Source organism: Nipponia nippon, unplaced genomic scaffold, assembly GCF_047370975.1.
Source record: "Nipponia nippon isolate SJK-2023a ecotype South Korea unplaced genomic scaffold, ASM4737097v1 scaffold_1, whole genome shotgun sequence".
Taxonomy (NCBI): domain Eukaryota; kingdom Metazoa; phylum Chordata; class Aves; order Pelecaniformes; family Threskiornithidae; genus Nipponia; species Nipponia nippon.
In genome coordinates this window covers 51,911,281-51,930,493 of record NW_028262290.1, presented here as the reverse complement: position 1 = coordinate 51,930,493, position 19,213 = coordinate 51,911,281, and the positions used below count along the sequence as shown (strand labels likewise).

The 19,213-nt window shown below is 47.0% G+C and overlaps 2 long non-coding RNA genes across 2 annotated transcripts; one reads left to right on the top strand and one right to left on the bottom strand.

Moving 5' to 3' along the window:
• The first annotated feature begins 3,660 nt into the window (after window positions 1-3,660).
• LOC148057376 (uncharacterized) lies at window positions 3,661-8,569 on the top strand. Its single transcript, XR_015702266.1, has 3 exons — window positions 3,661-3,799; window positions 6,956-7,040; window positions 8,245-8,569. It is a non-coding gene; the product is annotated as an uncharacterized LOC148057376 (long non-coding RNA).
• A 5,579-nt stretch (window positions 8,570-14,148) lies between these two features.
• Window positions 14,149-19,031, bottom strand: LOC148057375 (uncharacterized). The gene is made up of 4 exons (XR_015699621.1): window positions 18,747-19,031; window positions 18,446-18,634; window positions 17,297-17,384; window positions 14,149-15,116 (listed from the first exon to the last, which is right to left on the bottom strand). It is a non-coding gene; the product is annotated as an uncharacterized LOC148057375 (long non-coding RNA).
• Window positions 19,032-19,213: the final 182 nt, after the last annotated feature.

Genomic DNA, 19,213 nt, shown 5'->3' with positions numbered 1-19,213 from the left:
TTCTAGAGTCAAGAAGTCTTTTGTGTGGGCTTGCAGTGACTTACAGGCATTTGGGAGGGAATCAAACAGGAACAAAGACAGTAATTCCTCTAGTGTACATCAGATCGTAACAAAATAGCCCCATAATATGCTTCACCCTCTGTGCTCAGAAAACCGCCTTGTGAGCAAAAGCCTTATTTCTCTGGGATCAGGGAGATCCACCATCCCATGGATCATCCTAGAAAAATCACATTTATCTGGCTTGACTACAAACTCTGGACCCAATCACCATCTCATTTGGGTTAATGGTAGTTTTGCATTGTTTCTCATAGTTTCTCATTGACTGTCACAGCAGCACAAGAAGGCTCCATCCCAGAATGCACCTAGGAGTGATATTTAAATCATCTTAGAATTTAAACATTTCAATATTGAATATTTAAACATCAATGTTGGCATAATTTCCCACCTTACTGAAGATGGGTTCCCTAATGCTGCTAGGGGCTCATCACCGATGCCTGAATACCATTAAGAATAGTTGTTCCCATTTGTCTTAACCCTAATAATTGCAGCAAATTGATTTTAAAATAGTGAATCAGGAAAATCTGCAGAAATGAGTCGCTTTTTTTGTGTACATTACACATACTAAACATGCAGAATGAAGGAAATTTAGAGTCATCAAAACACAATTTCCAAACAGACTTGCATCATTAAAAAGCCATTTAGCTTCGTAGTTCAAGGTTAAGTTTGTTCCCAGAAGATGAGGTAATTTAGTAAAATAATAATGCTGCCATTAAACAAACCCCGTAATAGAACTGAGCCTTAGCGGCTGCAAAGGAAGGAAACCGTAACTTCTGTCAAAGCACAGGGATGAGATTAGCGTTAATAAAGCATTCTTCACAAAGCAGAATGATAGTATATGGGGGAAGGCACATCGAAATAGCTCTCATTTCCACAACGTTTCCTCTCAGATATGGGCTTTTTAATTAGCCATCGGAAAGAAAACTGAAAGTGTACTTTCTCCTTCTCAGTTTCTCCCTGGCTATTAATCTCTGTGCTGAAAATGGTGCCACCAGTCCATCTTATTGTTATTAGCTAGTGGAGACGTAAAAGAACTACATTCATATTCCTTATCGCAGCCCAGAGGTATTTCCTTTGTGTTACGAGGAGTGTTTTGATTAGTTTTGGCTGTGTCTGCAGGGAAGACACAGTTTATATTTTCCACAGCTAAAATCATTTCTAGAAATAAAGGTTCATTCCAGCACTCGCCAGTATTTATTGGTGGGGTTTAATTGCTGAAGGGGTTTCATTGCTGAGCCACAGCCGTTCCTTTTTTAACTCCTCTTGGTTTCATGACTAAGTTTGAGGCAAAACATTGATAGTGAATTGTTCCTGGAGCTGCTCGCTGTTTTTCAATGAATCATTTATTTGAGGAATGTAACTTTTCTCCCCTGCAACTACACTGTCCACCAGCAGACGTGGATCATCGCTCATTTGCAGAGCCAGAGAGGTATTCTGTTGGGAGGGATCTCAGAGGGCTACCCAGTCCTTTTTTTCCTTATGTCTTTCCTCCCCCTAAGGTGTTTAACCTGCTTTTAAAAGCACAAGTGGTGGGAATTCTCCAGTCTTCTCTGGTGGACCTTCAACATTGCCTGTGCCTTTCTCAACGGGCAGCCCACCACTTCTGTCTGCCAACACAGAAAAAAATATTCCTTTTCTCTTTGCAGCAGCTTAATTTATGTATTTGAAGCCTGTTACCTGAAGACCCACTTACTTTTTCCTTCATCAGACTGGGCAGCCCCCAAATTCTCAGTTTCATTCCAGACAATGCAGCAGGTGGGATCTGAGCCCGCGGAGCCGTTTCGAGGTGCCTGGTCGCTGCCAATGCCAGATGCTCTCCATCTTGCTCGTGCCTCGTGCTCCCTCAGAGACAGGGTGGTACGGGGGTGCCACGCACAGCGTTGTGCTGGGCAGGAGCCATCCTGCCCACCCCGTTTCCTACACACAGCCCGGGGTATGTGCACGGGCAGACAAGCGGTTGCCGCACTTTTGCTTTCCAGTAGGAAAAGCTCCCTGGCAAATCTGGTCACGGCAATTCAGAATGATGCAGCTCTGTGGTTCCCTGTGGCTTTTTACCACATGGAGGGGAAAGGAAAGAGTAATGTTCTCCTTTCCCTCTGCAGAAAGAGGATGTGGCAGCCGGGTTGACAGCCCCCAGGTAAGCGCAACAGCCATGACGGCACCCAAAGCCCAAAAAAAGAAAGTTTGCAACAAACACTGCTGCTCAATTGTTGCTAAAGCCTCACCACAGAGAGAAAAAAATTTATGGTGCTTCACAGGTGTACAGGTTTTGCTTGAGGGAACTGATGGGAAACGTAACCCACTTTTGGGTATAACAGGCATAACACACTCACACTTACACTTTCCTTCTTCAGGCTGCTAATTTTGCATGACTAAATCAGCTGAGGAAACCGGATTTGAAAAATCAAATGCTGGCAAAGTTCCTGCTGGATTAAGGAAAAGCAGGGCTGCGTTCTGCTTTGGTTTATCTTTTTTTTCGCTCACAAACCTGAAGTGAGCAGAAGGTTTAGACGTGCTAACTGGGGATCAGCACAAGTCCCTGAATAATTTTATGACCGCTTGTATTATTTTGCATGTGGAAAATGAAAAAAAAACCCCAACAATGGCAAACGGGCCCCTGATTCATGGAGTCCTGTCACCTCAAACATTTCCTACTTCAGGAGCCTATGAATGTGGCTCCAGATGAAGGATCAGGGTACACTTCACTGTTAATTTATTTTATGGAGCTGTTATTAAGCTCTCCAAGTGCTTTTACTCTCTGCAGTTGCTATTACCTTAAACTATACAGGTCAGGGTTTTGCCTACTGGAGTGTAGTGGGCTTACGTAGAGCAGCCCCCAGGACAGCTTTGCTCTCCTACCTGAGCCATTGCAACATCTCACAAGCAGTGGCAGTCAGAGATGCAACGTGCCGCGCCTCAGGGCTGTGGAGGGAACTATCAGCACCCTGGGCTGACACCAGCACCCTGGGCTGACACCAGCACCCGGGAACTCGCCTGGGTGCCCAAGCCACCCACCACTTCTCTTTGTCACCCTATGTCCCCAGTCTCCATAGGGTATGCAAGAGCAACGCTCCTGTTGTAGAGGCAGTTACATACAGTGAGCTAACCCTGTATTTATGGAAGATCTGGAGCAGATTCCTTCCACTCTTATAGCATATGCCTCGGAAGAGTCTTTGCCTACTGCAGAAATCTCCCTGTGCCCTACAATCCAGGGAGCAATAAAAAAGGTATCTAAAAAATGTGGCAACGGTGCATAGTCAGCAGTGCTTGAAATCAAAACAAAGTCTTCAGCGAGAAAAATGAGCTTCCTGCTCTGGAAAAATTCCTGATCCCCAGTTTCCCCAAATGCCATCGCAAAACATTATTATCTTGGCACTTCCTATCTCTAGCATGTGTCATTGAAATGGCCTGAATGAAGTTGCTATTTGTAGTGTGTAGCTCATGCAAAACTTGTCTCAATGAAGCCACTGAATTGCTCTTCTTTGGGATATTACGCAATTGGCTCTTCTGTAGTAGTTCTCCTTGTCAATGCAGAGATCTCATGACTCACTGTCATGAGGGAGGCTTCTCCTTCCTGCCAGCCCTAATAATCGGCTCCATACCATCTCTGCTTGCTCCTGCAGATGGGACAACACCTCCTGTCTTTGTTGCTGGCTTCAGGAATGCTTCAGAAATGATTGTATTCAAATGAAGGTAGCACGCTAAGGCCCTTTTCTCCTTTAGGAAACTCTGCAGGATGGAGGTAATGGTAGATAAACTTCCTTATGCTATTCATGAATACTGAATTGTTTCTCAAATAACTGTTTGGGAAGTATTGCTATGGCTTGATTTGGGCACTCTATATGCTAAAGTAGTTATATATATAAATATATATGTAAAGAGATGCTAAAGTAGTGCCAGATAGTGCTGTCACCCAGAGAGGTGACTGAGCGTTGTCTGTTGCATCATTTATAAATTTAACCCTTACTGGAGGCTACCCCAGGCTTGAGCCATTCTGCTATGAAACCTTATTGAGGAACCCCGTTCACAAGCACGTAGTTCCCTCCATCCATCTCAATTAGTGTAAAGCATGTGCTCTAAGCTCTGCAAATGTAAAAAGTGCATTCCTGAATGAGGGCTAGTATGAACGAGCTCCCCTAAAATAATGAAAATTAATTGTTAAACTCCATTGTAAGATTCTCCTTCCAATAACACACCGCTAAAACTCAGGAGCCCACTTCAATTCATGCTGAAGGCATTTAGATTTGAAGGTATGGGGATGGGAGAAAAAAACAGGAGAGGGACTTCCTTATACAGCCTTTTTTGGGGACGTTTCTGTAAGTGCCCACTGCTGGCAGCTGTTGGAATGGGACGTGAGGTGAGGGAGGTCTTCGATGGCTCAGACCAGCAGTTCTCTTCTTACCACAGATTTCTCAGGTCTCCCCCATTCTCCATCCTCTACTGTCTTTCTCTTTTTACCTTCCTTCCTTCTAGCTCCAGGGGAGGCCCTCACCTGCTTGCTAGGCACTGAGGCTGTGTAACACCTCGCGCACTTCATCTGAAGCACCACGTGTTGGGTCATAAGCCATCTAGTGAAGGGTGTTTGCTTCAGGTGGGCAGTCAGGCTGAAACACACTTCTGGAGGAGATCCGCTGCTTTGGTTTATACTGGATTTTATAACTCATGACATCTGCTCCATCGTGGCTGCTTCCTGGTGGCCGGGCAGCTTCAGCGAGCCAAAGGCAATGGTGGTTTTACCTGTGATACTACCAGAGCAGCCTTCATCTCTCGCTCTGTCAGGGTTTGCTGGCTTTGCCAGCTACCAGAGCTTATTCTGCTGCACACCTATTAAAAAAAAAAAAGTCCAGGAGCTGTTTTTTTATGGGGTTGACCCAGTCCGTCACACCCACATTAGCGGCGGTGGCATAAGGCCCAGCAAAGCTCTGCAGGGTACAGATGAAACGTGCCCTGGCTCACAGCGAGACGAAAAGGTGATAACAGCAGCACCCGGGAACATTCCCCTTCCCACCTACCGCCACCAGCTTCTCTCTCTCTCTCAAACACAAACAAGACAACCCAATTTGCATTTTCATAGCTGGGAGTAAGTGATTGCTAGATTAATGAGTACTGCTATTTATATCTAAATAATTACAGTTCTAAACGACTGCTTGGAGGCATCAGCATGGAAGGTAAGATTCTGGGCTATGATTTGAAGGGATTCAGGCAGCACTTGTTGTCAGAAGGAGGAAAACACATCTAATCCAAACTACAAAAATACTTTATCATATTTTGGACAAAGTGAGGGAAGCTAGAATAAGAGAGATATGCAAGCAGTGTATGCAGCCTTGGCTTGCTTTGCATAGTATGCTGGCCTTAACCCTATTCATAGTGATTACTTTTGCTAAGCAGCTTCCTTTAACTGTCTGACGCGCTACACCCCTGCTTGGGACTTTGTCGGCACACTGTACCTCCCAGATCCATAGGGTACCCAGCATCATTCCTCCCAGGCCAGAGCACGCGAAGAGTCCTTGCAAGCCAGGTCTCCCCTTGGTGCCTTTGGCTGAGTTTCTGCAAAGTGAATCTCTTGGCTCAGTGCAAAGCTTGTGAGGCCACTTAAATCCCTCTGACCCCTTAATGAAGTTTTTAAAAGGGCTTCATAAATCTTCATCACTAAGAATTGCTTAAAGCTCTGCAGGGTTTCTCTAGTGGCATTAACCACTAAAACAAGTAGACAGGCTTAGGTATATTTATTGCATTCATCTTCATTATTCCACGGATTTTCCTTCTTTCTACTCTTTTACATAAGCTACAGCCAGGAAAGGCAGCGCAGGAGTGGGAGCTCTGAGTCAGTACCGCCTGTCTGGCAGTTTGTAACCATCCACTACAACCACATCGGATCAGTGCTCTTCTTGGGAGTGTTTTCTGTGCAGGCAGCAACTGTGTGCTCATCATTTAGCTTTCCATAGTTAAACCATAGTATTGTTCCTCATTTGGGAAAGAATCTGATTTTTGCCTATCCTCTGAAAGCATATCTCAGGTCACAACCTGACAGTTCCAAAAAGGATTAGTTGCCTGCCTGCCTTTCTGGGTTTTTTTCTTGGAATTTTGGCTGACTTTGGTAAGGGCTTTTTATGAGTAGCATGAGTCTTCTCCGAAATAACTGCCAGCTTGATGGATATGTAAGGGTTACTAGGAAAATGCATATTTTTTTAAAAATGTTTACATACCATATATTGTAGTCTCCAGAGTGAGTGTGTAGATTCTATGTACTCTGTATAAGCTGTTTGATGCTTCACCTTTGGGAGGTGAGGGCAGAAAAGGCATGAGTGAGGTTCCCAGACAAAGAGAAAAATACTCCAGTGCAGGTAAAGTCACTGGAATCAGTGAGAGCCTATCCTCGCTGTGTGATGGGAAGGAGTTTAGAAATGGCAGATAAACATGAAGTAACTGAACACATAAGGAAGTTTATATCTCACCATAGTTTGAAGAAAAGGTTCCAGGGCTAAATCTGCAGACACTGAAGGACTAAGACTCCATAGAGCTCTTGAAGGGTTGCAGGTCCTCATGGTCCAACCTGGTCCAGCCAAGCTTGGGCCACCCCATTCCATCACAAAATCACACTTTTGTGAGCCAGATGATTTTCAAGGGTGACCTTTCATTAGGTATTTTGTTTATGCCATCCAGATACAGTAGAGTGCCATGGAAGTACTCCTTTAGAGCCATTGTGATGTTACTTTATTTTAAATTTATTTGCATTACAAGAAGACCTACTAACCTCAGGGAGGACTGGAACAGTATGTATGGAGCAGAAGAGAAGCAATATGCTTGCGCAGGCAGACAAGGTCTTCTTATTGAAAAGTTTGACACCGAAGTCTTAAATCTGCCAAAAGTACTGGTCATACGTAACAAAATCTTTTAGGTCCCTAGTCTAGGTCAAGACTGGAAGGAAAAACAATGGCTGATGAACACAATGGAGGCTCAAACCCCAGACTGTGATGTGCAAGGTGAGTTACCTGAGGCCCTAAAGGAGAGGTCCAAACCCACCTGAACTGGTATTTCTTCCATTGACTTAAGTGGGTTCTGGGTGCTGTCACACTGTGATGCTGTCACACGTGAACAAGTCAGATGATTGGTTTTAATATAGGGAACTGTAGGATGGGTTATATGATGTACTGTGTTGTCTGCTCTAGAATGCATTGGTTAATAATGTGCTAGGGACATACTTTTACCCTAATGGGGAGAAGATTAGATGTTATGACTTCCTGTACGCTAAAGGCTATGCAAGCTGGCCCAAGTGCTTACATAGCTGCACCCAAAAATTCAAATTAGGTTGTACCTTTTGAGTCCTCAAGAGAGAAAAATCACAGGCAGAGGACAGAAGAAATCAAAGGGCCACCACCGCCTGAGGTCCATGAAGTGGCAGGAAGTTGAAGAGATAAGAAAGCAAATTTCAGCAAGTGACTCATGGCCTGTGCTTTAAGAAAAGAAGGAAGAACCCCAAATCCTGGCCGAAATGACCCGGCAGAAGTTCTTACTCAGTCCTGAATCACATATACAGCTTGATCCTTAACATGTAAGCAAAACACATAAGGCTGCGATCAGAGACCTGCAAGGGAACACAGCTGAGGCGTGTAGGTGGCTGTTGCCCTATGGCCAAGGTTGTGTCCCTGACTATATGCCTGCTCCTAACCCTGTTCATTTAAACCTTCCACTGACTGAAAGTTAGCCATGTAAATAAATGTATTTAAGGATATAGGCCTCGTGATTCGACTGAGGCTTTGCCTCCACTGTGTTTCACCATAACTCATGTAACTGAAAATCTCTAATGTAAATGAACCAGGCTGGGGTAGGAAAGCAATGCTCGTCCAGCACTTCTGTACTAGGGATCTGCAGAAGAGAGGTTGCATGGCTACGTGGAAAACAGTCAGGAAAGGCAAAGTTTAAGTTCATACAATGAACTATCACACCATAGTCCCATGATACGCTGCCTTTGGCAGCTAAGCTGCTGCAACCAGCTCCTGCCCCAGATGCTTGTTCCCACCTCTGGCCTGCAGTTTGTCACCTCCTCAGTCACGCCAAAAAAACTGCATGTAGAGCAGTGCTTAAATCAGAGCGCTGAAGTGATGGAAGTTAAAAATAAACAGTTTGCGGGAGGAGGAGAGAGTGAGCTATTTTTAATTGTAATTGTTTCAATGGTCTTTCTTCCAGTGTGGTCCCACAAGGAATTTCATTAACACGACTGGGAGAAGGCAGTGCGTTGCTGCACTGACACCAGGGTGACTCCTCCAGGCAGAAGAGTCCCTCCTGGCAGAGGGAGAGGATGTCTTAAGCCAGGATTGCACCAAGGCCAATGTGCTGCAGAATTGCACCTTCCAACATGCAGAATTATGCCTTCCCTACCTGGGTCAAAGTCAGACCCAGGTCTCCCAGGCTCTCCATTTGCCATTCTGTCTCCTAGATCCTCATAGCATTCATTTTAAAAAGTATTGTATGCAAGCCAGCATTATTATTAATAAAAACAAATAAAGAGACACTGAGGTTTTTTCCTGTTTTATAAACAAATAATCATTCAGAATATTAGCCTCCTCCACGATTTACTGTAGTATGGCTAGATGTCACCCGTTAAAATCTATTCAAATACAAAATGCGCAGTAAACTGAGAATAAAAAATATCAGAAGAGATGCAAAAAATAGCTTTATTTAATGAAGTTTGTTACATGATCAAAAAAGAAAATATTTGTACTTTCCTTAAATAGCATTAAAAGTTCAAGGAAAAACATCTGAAAAGGGTTCAAAAGGTTGCAGCACAGTTATGATTTGGAAATTCGGAGAATAACTAAGCAACTTGCTTCTGTTTTGGTCTCGGTCATTTCTGTGCTTTTGATGAGCTTCGCTGTGAGCGAGTGAGTTATGTGTGCAGAGCCTTCGTTCTGTCTTACGGCTCAGGCACCTCAACGATTTGCTTCTGTTTGAACACGAAACACATCCACTTGCATCCAAATGCTTCTGTTGCAGAGACGCGCTGCGCCAGTGAAGCATGTGAAATACAGACAGCTTTCAAACTGCTGTCACATTTTGAAATAAATAATTAATTACATTTTTTTGTGTGTTATTAATGTTATTAAATGTTTTCTGTGACATTGACTGAGTTTCAAAGCACTTTTCAGCAAGATGGGGCAGTAGTTTAATTTCCAGCACACAGAAAAATGAAGTAGTATCCTGAGTCCTGCATCAAGGCATCCTCTTTTGGGACTCCTGCTGCATGTGCTGGATTGTACCAGTTCCTGGATGCTTGGGTGTACAGGCAGGATTTAAATTTAAATTACTAGACTCTGAGTATGTTTAGTATGTCCTTCAATTCTCTTCTAATAAATAGAGCCAAGGACATAGTGAGTCAGTTTTGTAATTAGATGATATAATTGTCTCATGAACTCTGTACAAATTACCTCTTCTCTGTATTGTTTTTGCAGTGTATTGTTTTTCTTGAATAATATGGCACATATCCAGTTTATATTGCAGTCAATAAATTATCCTGGTTTATAGCTTGATGGCCCACAAATGAATAACAGACATCAACAAAAAATAATTAAGTCATTACCCTTTTTAATACTGTCAGTACTTTTCATTTAGACCATTAAATTTATTTTTAATTATTAACGAATTTCCTTAAAGGCATCTTTTTGCCCTTTTTTTTTTTACCAAGAGGTAACCACAGATGAACCACTTTGCTTAACTTTTAACAAATTTGTGATTCTAAGGTTGACACTAGAGTGTAATGATGTAAAGGAAATCGCATTTTATTACATTTTAATTAAATAGGTCAACTTGTGCAGGCCTTTCTCCAGCAAAACTCCCACTGCAGTTTGGTCCTTCATCACTAGACTTTATTTACTGCTTGAGATTCAGACAACAGGTTTCTACTTTCCAAATAGAGGACTGATAAGATAATTTAATCCATTAAACGGTGTATTTTTGACATTCCAACTGACAGATACTGGGAAGCATTGTAATGCTGAATACCATAAAGGGTATGTGTTGTTATTCCTTTTAGTGAAGTGTAATTCTAGGCGTGCTGGATTCTGCTTTTATGTAAAGAGTTGGGTGGGTTCAGGGCAGCCCATGAGCCAACCCCAGCCTCTGAAACCCCATGGGGTGGCTGGCCATAGCTCCGTGCCCACTTTGGGGCTATGGACCCAGGGCGGCACTTCTTCCTTGTGCTGAGGAAGAACACATTTGGGGGTCCTGTTGTCTCCTGGGCTCTGCTACCATCCCGGGGTGCAGGGGCCAGGGTGCACACCCCATCTTCCAGGCAGCAAGGAGGGAGGTAGGCCCTTCTCCCCTTGCATTGCACCTGGGCAATAGCACCCCTCCTTGTTACCGCAGCGCTGGCCTTCTGCACTGACTCGCTGACTCCAAACTTGTATTTTTAATGTTGGCTTAAAAACAGCAATGGAGCCCTGAATGAGATTGCCCCCATCAGCCTCCCCTTCCCATCCACTTAGCGTTTCTCTGCAATTCTACCCTCAATCATAACAAAATGGCCAACATATTCTGCTTTCACTGTAGTAACACTGGCTGTATCCAAAACGCCCAGACGACGTGAAGAATTCAGCCAAAATACTCACATTTAACATTCACCAAGCTCTTCCAAGGCCGGTCCTGCTCATTTGGTCCAAGTACGTAATCCCGTTAAATTCAGGGGGCCTTCTTTTCCACCTCAGGTTTAATTGTTTGCTTTCCGATTCTCTCTGTACATTCATCCTACTCACCTCTATGTTCCACAAGTCCAAATGCTGAGCTGTGGTTAGCGTATTTCTGTACAGAATATTTTTAACCTTCTAGTATCTACAGCTCACAACCATTAGTTTCTCCTCCCTACACTTATTAGAGGAAACACTTGTGGAAGATATGTCACCTTCTGGACCTCAGAGGCACAAGTAGTTCCAAGCACGCACAAGCAAAATATGTTTTTTTCCATTTCTTGCAAGCAGAAATGAAGCTAATTTCTTTGGAAAACTCCCGCTAAAGGAAATGTCATTCAACAATTTTGTTGAAGCTATCAAAAACAAAACGAAATGGATTTGAAAACTTAACACAGGTCACAGGCAGGGTTTGTGAGATGAGTAGTAACTATTCTTGTATGTAGTAAGAACTAGAATAGGAGTATAGCTTAAATTCTGGTTTTAGGCTGAATTACACCCCCCTCCAGTTCCATGAGTGAAATATCTTGGAGCATATTCCTGTTAGCCCCTACCTTTTCCAGTAAAAAAACGGTTTAAAACTTTAAACCCAAAGCACAGGCAGCAGTTTAAGTCAGCTCAGGGGCTGTTGCTTTCTCTGTACCCTGGTGACCAGGCAGAAACCAAGAGGTTTTGCTGCGGTTTCTGGTGGCTGAGCAGGCAGGGGGTACTGAGATCTTAGCTTCTGATCCAGGCATGACAGATCTTTCTTACCACCCCAGATGTGACCCCGTTACCAAACTGAAAGAGAGAGGAAAATGCAAAACACTTTGTCTGCCCTCTCAAGGTGAACCTTATTGGCAATTTGTATCCCAGTTGATCTTTTTCCTTAAAGGGTTAAATAATTCAAAACCAGTGTGAAAAGCTTTATTTTGGATAAAAGGAAATGTTTGACTGATATGAGCTTTTTTGGAGAGAAAGAGTTTGGTTTAGTATAGAAGCTGAAACATTTTAATTCGTGTAATGTTACTCAAAGCTGTGGTTGGTGGTCTGTGGGGAGTGGGACTGCCTAGGGTGTCATGTCAGGGGCATTGGGGGGAAAGCCAAAAATAGCCGGAGAAAAGTCCTCAAGCCAGCTGAGCACTACTGAATTTTCATCTCCCAGCACTCCCAGGGCTCTGATAGTCCACCTCTGTTGGATTTAGCCGTGACGCCATGAGATGCTACTGCTGTAACTGCTCTTGTCCTCCTTTCTGCCGGGGTCACTGGCCTCCAAAAGTAAAGGCAATGTAAGTTTATAGGGCTGTGCTGGCCACGGAGCTGGGATCTGCCATCTTTAGTGTCCATGCAACGGCATGGCATCTGCATCACGAACAGATGCTGTTAAACCTGACAGCCTGACAGAAAACACAGAGAGCATCTTTACTGTTGTTAAGTTCATTACAGGAACTATGGTAGTTGCTGAGTTAGTGCTGATTGCGTTTGTTTGGGACCAACGGCTTCCAAGCTGTGACCGCAGAAAGCTCTGCATTAGCTGTCCAAATATTCATCTGGGTTTGGGGACAGGATTTGCTTCAAGCCAGCTTGGTTAAGCTGCAACCATGACTTGAAGGGCCGAGTGGCAAGTCTTGTTGCTAACCTCAGTACTGATCCCTTAGCAAGGTTTATTGCTTCAACAGGTATTTGCACGGAGGTCTGCAGAACTGGCTCTTCATGCTTTGGTCATCGTGAAGGAGAATGAATTCCAGCTGAATGAGCAGCCTTAGACCCTTTTGGGATCTGGATAAACGAGCAGAGACACAGCAGCAGGGCTTCTAAAAAGAAGCAGCACTGATTTGCATGCACTCGAATCAGTGTGTGTATGATTCACTATCAGAAAAACCAACCTACAGCAGGGTCACAATGAAAATGCACTACTGCAAAGCAAATAATATGTGTAAATTTATAGTAAAACCTTTTTTGCATTATTTCATAGGTGAATATTACAGTTGTGTGTGGCTAAACTTATGTTTGATGGTCATCAGTAAATGTTAAATATATGATCCAGGTACAATTCTGGTTACTGATGGATGTTAGCAGCAAAGCCCTGAAGTTATCCTGTAAGACTGTCACATGGAATTGTGTTCAGAGTTTATTGAAAATTCCTAGGTCCTTTGTTTTCTTGGAAATAGTAATCACTGTACAGCTTGCCATCACATTGATTTACTCTGAGGACTGGTTACTTCAGAAAAAGGCTGCTAACTCTATCCATATTATGAATACCGAAAAAAAAACCCCAACAACCAGTAACATTGGGATTACTCCCATCTACTTTGCTACTACTGTGTTGCATCTTTAAATACTAAAACCATCAAGGGCGATGAATTAAGAAATTATGTATGTAAAATGTGTGTATGTGAAACAATGTAAGAAATTATTACAGCATGAAAAAAACCCTTATGTATATCAGACTATACTACTTCTTGCTCATATTCATCTAATCGGAATTAAAATAAAGTCGTCTGACTCCTTAAAATTCAGTCATCTGTGACCTTTTAAAATAAGTCAATAAGAGCAGTGGAACAGTACATTATAGCCACCTAGATATAAGCACCTTTTGGGACAATCGGCTTTTTAATTGTTCTTTTTATCGTTTGGAAATAATGATGTTCTTTAGTAATAAATTATAAATTCAACGTGACCAGCAATAACGGCTGTACAAAACCAACCTTTTCCTAAAGTAATCGAAAAGTGCGAATTATTTGCACAGCCTCTTCGGTCCCGGAGGCTTAAGCGAGATGGATAAACACCGCCAGTGATTACATGAACGAAATGGAAATTGCGGTGCTCGCACGGCGAACGCATGCATTTATACTTTTAACTGCAAATAGAGGGCTGTGTCCGCGAAGCCATTAACACCGAGGGGGAAAAAAGAAAGAAAAAAAAAAAAAACAACAAAAAAAACACAGAAAAAGGGTAAGAAAATCAAAAAGGGAAGGAAGGCGTCGCCTCCTCGGAGGTGAATCAGCAGCATCCCTTATCTGTGGGCCGGCGGGGATGGGAGCCGCCCGCCGGGACCTGCCCCCGCCGCTCCCTCCCGCACCTCGACAGAGCAAATGAAGGGAAAAAAAGGCATCTGGGACACACACACACACACACACACACACAGGTAAAGCAAAGCGGGGGTACACGCATTTTGCCTGTCGGCGGGGCCCCACACGTCTCGTCGGTAACCTGCCCCCATCTCCTGGGTCTCTATCCCACCTCCCGTTTATCCTTCCCAGGCAGGAGCCATCCACCTACTTTTTATAGCAGCGAGGAGCAAGGCTATTAATAGGCTATCTAATTACTCCGAGCTGTTAACTCTGAAGTCTCTAATTCTGTGATGTGGTTGTTTTGATTTGTTTTTCCAATCCAGTAGGACTTGCATGTACAGAACTGGTCAGACTCGCTCTGGAAGATATTATTTTAACGTTCTAAAATCAACTTTCATTCCAAGCAGGAACAAAGTCCCCAAATTTTGACATTTCTCACGAAAGCAGCAACGGAAAAAATGATTAGTTAGGATCAAGGGAAGACTTTTGCTTAGCTAAAATGGCGAATTTCGTTTGGTTCTTTTTTTTCTGTTTGGCCCTCGGTCTCAGACATTTCGGTAGGGCAGGTCAATGGCAAGGAAAACGGTTTCAAAAGGGAAGGCGAGGGGTTGCCACGATGGCAAACAGAAACGGAGCGGCTCCGCCGGAGCTCGGCGCGGACACGCGTGAAACGGAGCTACTCCCCCAGAATGCCTCCAGGAGGACGGATTCATTTTTGTCCTGTGGAAAACATTTCGCTGAAAGGTTTTGACCGGTTCTGATGGTTTATTTTATTTTCTGGGTAGAGAAATAAGAAGGCAACGATGCGCAGGGGGTTTGTCCAGCAGTTTTCGATGCAGAAAACGATATTTTCCTAGCCGTGTGCGGTAGTGCCCACAACCGGCCCAGGGAATATTTGGTGATGGGGGATTTTGCCTGTGTGGTTTGGGGTTGTTTTTTGGGGGGTTTTGTTTCTTTTTAAGTGAAAAATAATTAAGTCTCTGCAACCTCCGCTGTGGGGATGGGGGAGGAGGCGGGATAGCTAATTGCAGCTCGGATTTGCTATTGCCTAAGAGCGGTGATAAGGGGCGGGGGGGGGAGGATGAGGAGAAGCCCTGCTCTGCAGCGGTGAGGAGGAGAAGCGCGGCTCCGCCGTGCCCCGCGTCCCTCCGCTTCCAGCTCTCTCCCACAACGAGCTCTCGCAGCAAGAAGCCCGAGAAACTTTCCCCCGGGTTTTCCGTGGCCGATCCAGCAAATGGACCCCTGAAAGCCTTTCCCGGCCCCCAGGCAGGAGCGGGCAGGGACCCCGCGGAGCGGGGCGGGGGGGGGGTTTCCTTCTGGCCTGACCCTGCAATTAAAAGTAATATATAATATTCGTTACTGCAAGGAATACGTGAAACCCAGCCCCACCGCTTCGTAGCAAGGGCATTAAGGTACTCGTGGAAAAAGCATCAGAATTAGGCCATTTTCGTCATCGGCCCTTAAAAATCCATAAAAACGCGGAGCAGCAATAAAACCAAACCTTAGCTCCTCATTTTCGAAGCCTCTGGGTGTGAGTTGGAAAGAGACAAAGTGCGTATATGCCTGTCGGACAGAAGCAGCTAAATCGTAACCGTGTTTTTTAGGGTGCTGCGTGGGTCCCGGCTGCCCGCCGGTCACCCCGAGAGCTGGAGGGCACCGCCCTCGCCCTGCCCGCCCCGCCGGGGCTCACCGTGCGGGTACCGCGGAGCGCCGGCTCCGGGAGTCAGGTTACGCGGCAACAGGAGCCTCTCCTCCGCGCGTTTTGTTGATTTTAATCCTTTTTTTTTTTAAGGCTGAAATCATTAACCAGGTGGACCTCGGAGATGGAGGGAGGGCAAATAAAAAGAAACTGCAGATCATTATTTTTATAAAAAAAAAACCAACACAAAAACCACTCTTTCAGCCACCTATTGCATAAAGGTCTGTGTGGCTCTCTGCTGCTTGTTTGAGCGTCAAGGGTTGAAAGTCACCGTGGAAATCACCCAAAAGCACGGTGGCAGCAGGTCACCAGTGACGGGGAGACCGCTTACTGCGGGGGGAACAACCTCCTGCCCCGTTCCCCGCCGCTGGGCACGGCTGCAGGCCGGGGGGGGGCGGCTGGGGGAGCCCAGCCGCCGGGCGGGAGCGGGGAAGGCTCCCCGGGGCCGGGGCAGGGTGTCCTGCCCGGGGCGGGGGCAGCCGGGGAGGGGGCCGGAGCCTGCTGTCTGCGACCAGCAAGAAAGGCTGGAGCTCAAGCCCGGCCTCGGAGCGCCCGGCAGCCCTTCGCTGGGAGTTCTGGGGAAAGAAGAAAAAATCTCTCCTCCTCCTCCTCCTTGTGAATTGGGGGCTCCCCCCTCTCCATGGGACACATCTGGTCTCTCGCAAAGGGCACCCCACCACGTGTCCCACCGAGAAGGAGGTGACGGGCGGTGGCAAAGGCCCCTCTCCCTCGGCTGCTGCTGAAATCTCCCTTTCCCCGGCTGCTGCGGATTGCCCCGCTGGCTTCGGCCGCCGCGCCTGCGGCGGGCAGCGCAGGCAGCAGCGGGCAGCGCAGGCAGCGGCGGGCAGCGAAGCGCGGAGCCGCCCGGCCGGCAGCTCCCCGCTGGGCTGGGTGCGCCTGAGCTGCCGATGCCCCGATCGATAAGTCCGCTTCAATGTCACAGCCGCTGGGGAATGGAAACACTCCGTATCGTGGGGTGGCCTTGATAAAAGTGTATTTTAAGTAGGGCGGATAAGCGAACGGGAGAAGAGAGGGGGAGAGCTGCCGGCACGTCGCCTGTAATAACCGCTACGCTTATCAGCCTGGCCTAAACTCCCCAGCAGTTTCTAAAGTACATTAAGTTACATAAACACGGCTCGGAAAAGAATACACTCCATCCTGCGATAGCCACCAAAGTGACCCCTCGTACCGCCTCGCACCCGAGCCCCCGCGGCCGCAGCGCCCGGGGGCACCGGGGCCCGGCCCGGCGGGAGATGCCCGCGGCTCCCGGGGCTGCCTGGGCCCGGGCGGGGGGCGGCGGGGATGCGGCCGGACCGGAGCCTTCCCCTCCTCCCTAATGCACCCCTGGTAAGGGATCAGATTTGCAGAGAGCCGGGAGTGGGGGAAGGAGCAACCACACTGCGCCTGCACACGGCTTTCCCCCAACCCTTTTTTGGGAGGCCGAAATGCCCACGAGGGAATTTGCCTTAATTGGATACAAACCCTTTTTTCCCCCAATCTGCCTCCTTCCCTCTTTGGCCTCAGCGAGCAGGAGCGATGGCCACCTCGCCGGCACCACCTCCCTCCCCGGCGGTGCCTTGCCGCACCGAGCATCCCCCGCCTGGCTTTTCTTGGCAAAACCGCCTCCGCGCCCTCCCTGCAGATGCTCCCCCGGGTGCCTACCCCGGCCCCGGGGCAGGCGACACCCGAGAGGCTGCCGGAGCCCCCGGGGTGAAAGTTACGTCAGAAGAGTGGGATTTGGGAAGGGAGTGACGTCATGAAGAGTTAGGAAGCGAAGGCGATATGATTTGAGCGGTTCGAGAGCAAACCTGAAACGAACAGGAGCGGAGAGGAAAGGGGCGATTGGGAATGGTTTCCCACGCTGGTCCCAGTTCAAGCCGGGTTTTCTTATCGGGTCTATCGAAGGAAATAAAATGAAACTTGTAGCCCGGCTATAACGTAAACAGGCTAATCAGCGGTGAAAAAAACCCGAGGCGCCTGCAGTGTAAAACACAGGTCACTTCGGAGCCAGGGAAAGAGGCGCCTGCCAGGCCAGCGCGGCCGCTCTTCCTCCCAGCCATCCTCACCTCCCGGGCAGGCGCCCCCCGGCCTGGGCAGGGGCTCTGCCGCCCGCCCCGGGGGCACATGGCCATCCACACCCCCCTTCCCAGCGAGCGAAGCCTGCCTCGAAATGCCTGTCCCTTGGGGAAAAAAAAAAAAAAAACAACAAAACACAAAACAAAAACCAAAACCCAACCCAAACCAACCCAAAATCAAACCAACACGGCGTTTCTCGCATTATATCCACCCAAATCTCCCCTTAGACGTGTTTGAAACACCCTCGGGTTTAACTCGGTAAGGGGCATCCAAAAGACTTAAACGAAATGCGGGGTTTAGAGCCGATAGCTCGGCGCTTTTCAGCGCAGAAATCCGCAGTGGCAGCACCCAGGCTGGGAAGAAGCGGCGTGGGCATCGACACTCGTGGCTTCCCCCTCTCTCGTCGCGCTTTTGCAGGTGGGAAACATGGGAAAATGTTTCCCGTTGCAAGTTGGGGTCGGAAGGCACGCCGGGCGTTTAGAGGCAACGAACGGCTGCCCTCGCTTGCAAAAGCTTATTTTCTATTTAATAATGCACCCACTAAAATACATCTAAAAGCAAAAAAAAAAAAAAAAAAAATCACTTCAGCCTGGCAGGGTGACCAAAAGAACAATATTATTTAGAGAGAACCGAGAAGAAAGAAGTATCGCCTTTAATCATAAAATTTAATAGAGAAACGGTTTCTCGGGAAAGTGGTTATTTTCCGATCAAACCCCTGCCGCGCTCTACCACAAAAATTAACGAGCACAATAAAACTTCGAGGTCGCCATCGGTTCAGCCACGCCGGCAGAGCGGCTGGCTACAGCCAGAGCTGTACCGTACCCCCAGCGTTACAAATTCTTCACCCGGCTTGGAAAGACGGAAAGAAAAGCCGTGCCTACCCCGGGAGCGACAGCAGGTTTGGGCTCGGTTTCTGTCGGGAGGGCTCCTGTCCGCCGGCTGCCGAGAGCCGGGCTCTGCTCTAGTCCAGCCCTTTGCCGCAGATGACTCTTTCTGTACAAACTGATGATGACAGATATCCAGCTGATAACCTCTAGTGAACGAAGTTATTTTAATTTCCAGTCACTTTCCTGCTAAGTACCATATCAGTTTGTACACAGCTGAGATAAGAGGACGGGGGGTGGGGTGGGGGGGCACGATAAAAAGAGTAGAATAAGAAAGAAACAGAGGAAAAATGCCTACCGCCTGCTGCTGGGGTGGGCACAGCCCACGGCGGGCTTGGGCTTCACCTGACGGTTGGGGCAACTCAAGGAGGAGCCACATTTTTTTCCCCTCGGATAGTTCTGATTTTAACGAGGAAAAATAAGGAGATTTGGGAGGGGGAGGAGTTCACCTGGTTGCTTAGGGAGAGAGCCAGGCACACATCCTCCCGGGCTGCGAGGCCAGGGGGCGCGGGGAAAAAAACTCGTAAAAAGTGAATATTCACCCTAAAGAAGATATTATCGGGGGAGGAGGGAGGGAAGTATGTATTATTGCTGGGTTAAAAAAAAAAAAAAAAAAAGACAGAAAACCGACACGGGCATCTGGGAGGGCGAGTCCCCCTCTGCTCTTCCCCGCTGCTCGAGCAGGGGGGGACACCCCGAGGTGCCCCCCCCCCCCATCCCCGGCGGCGGCCGCGCTGCGGGCCGGCTGGCAGCCGGGACTGGCAC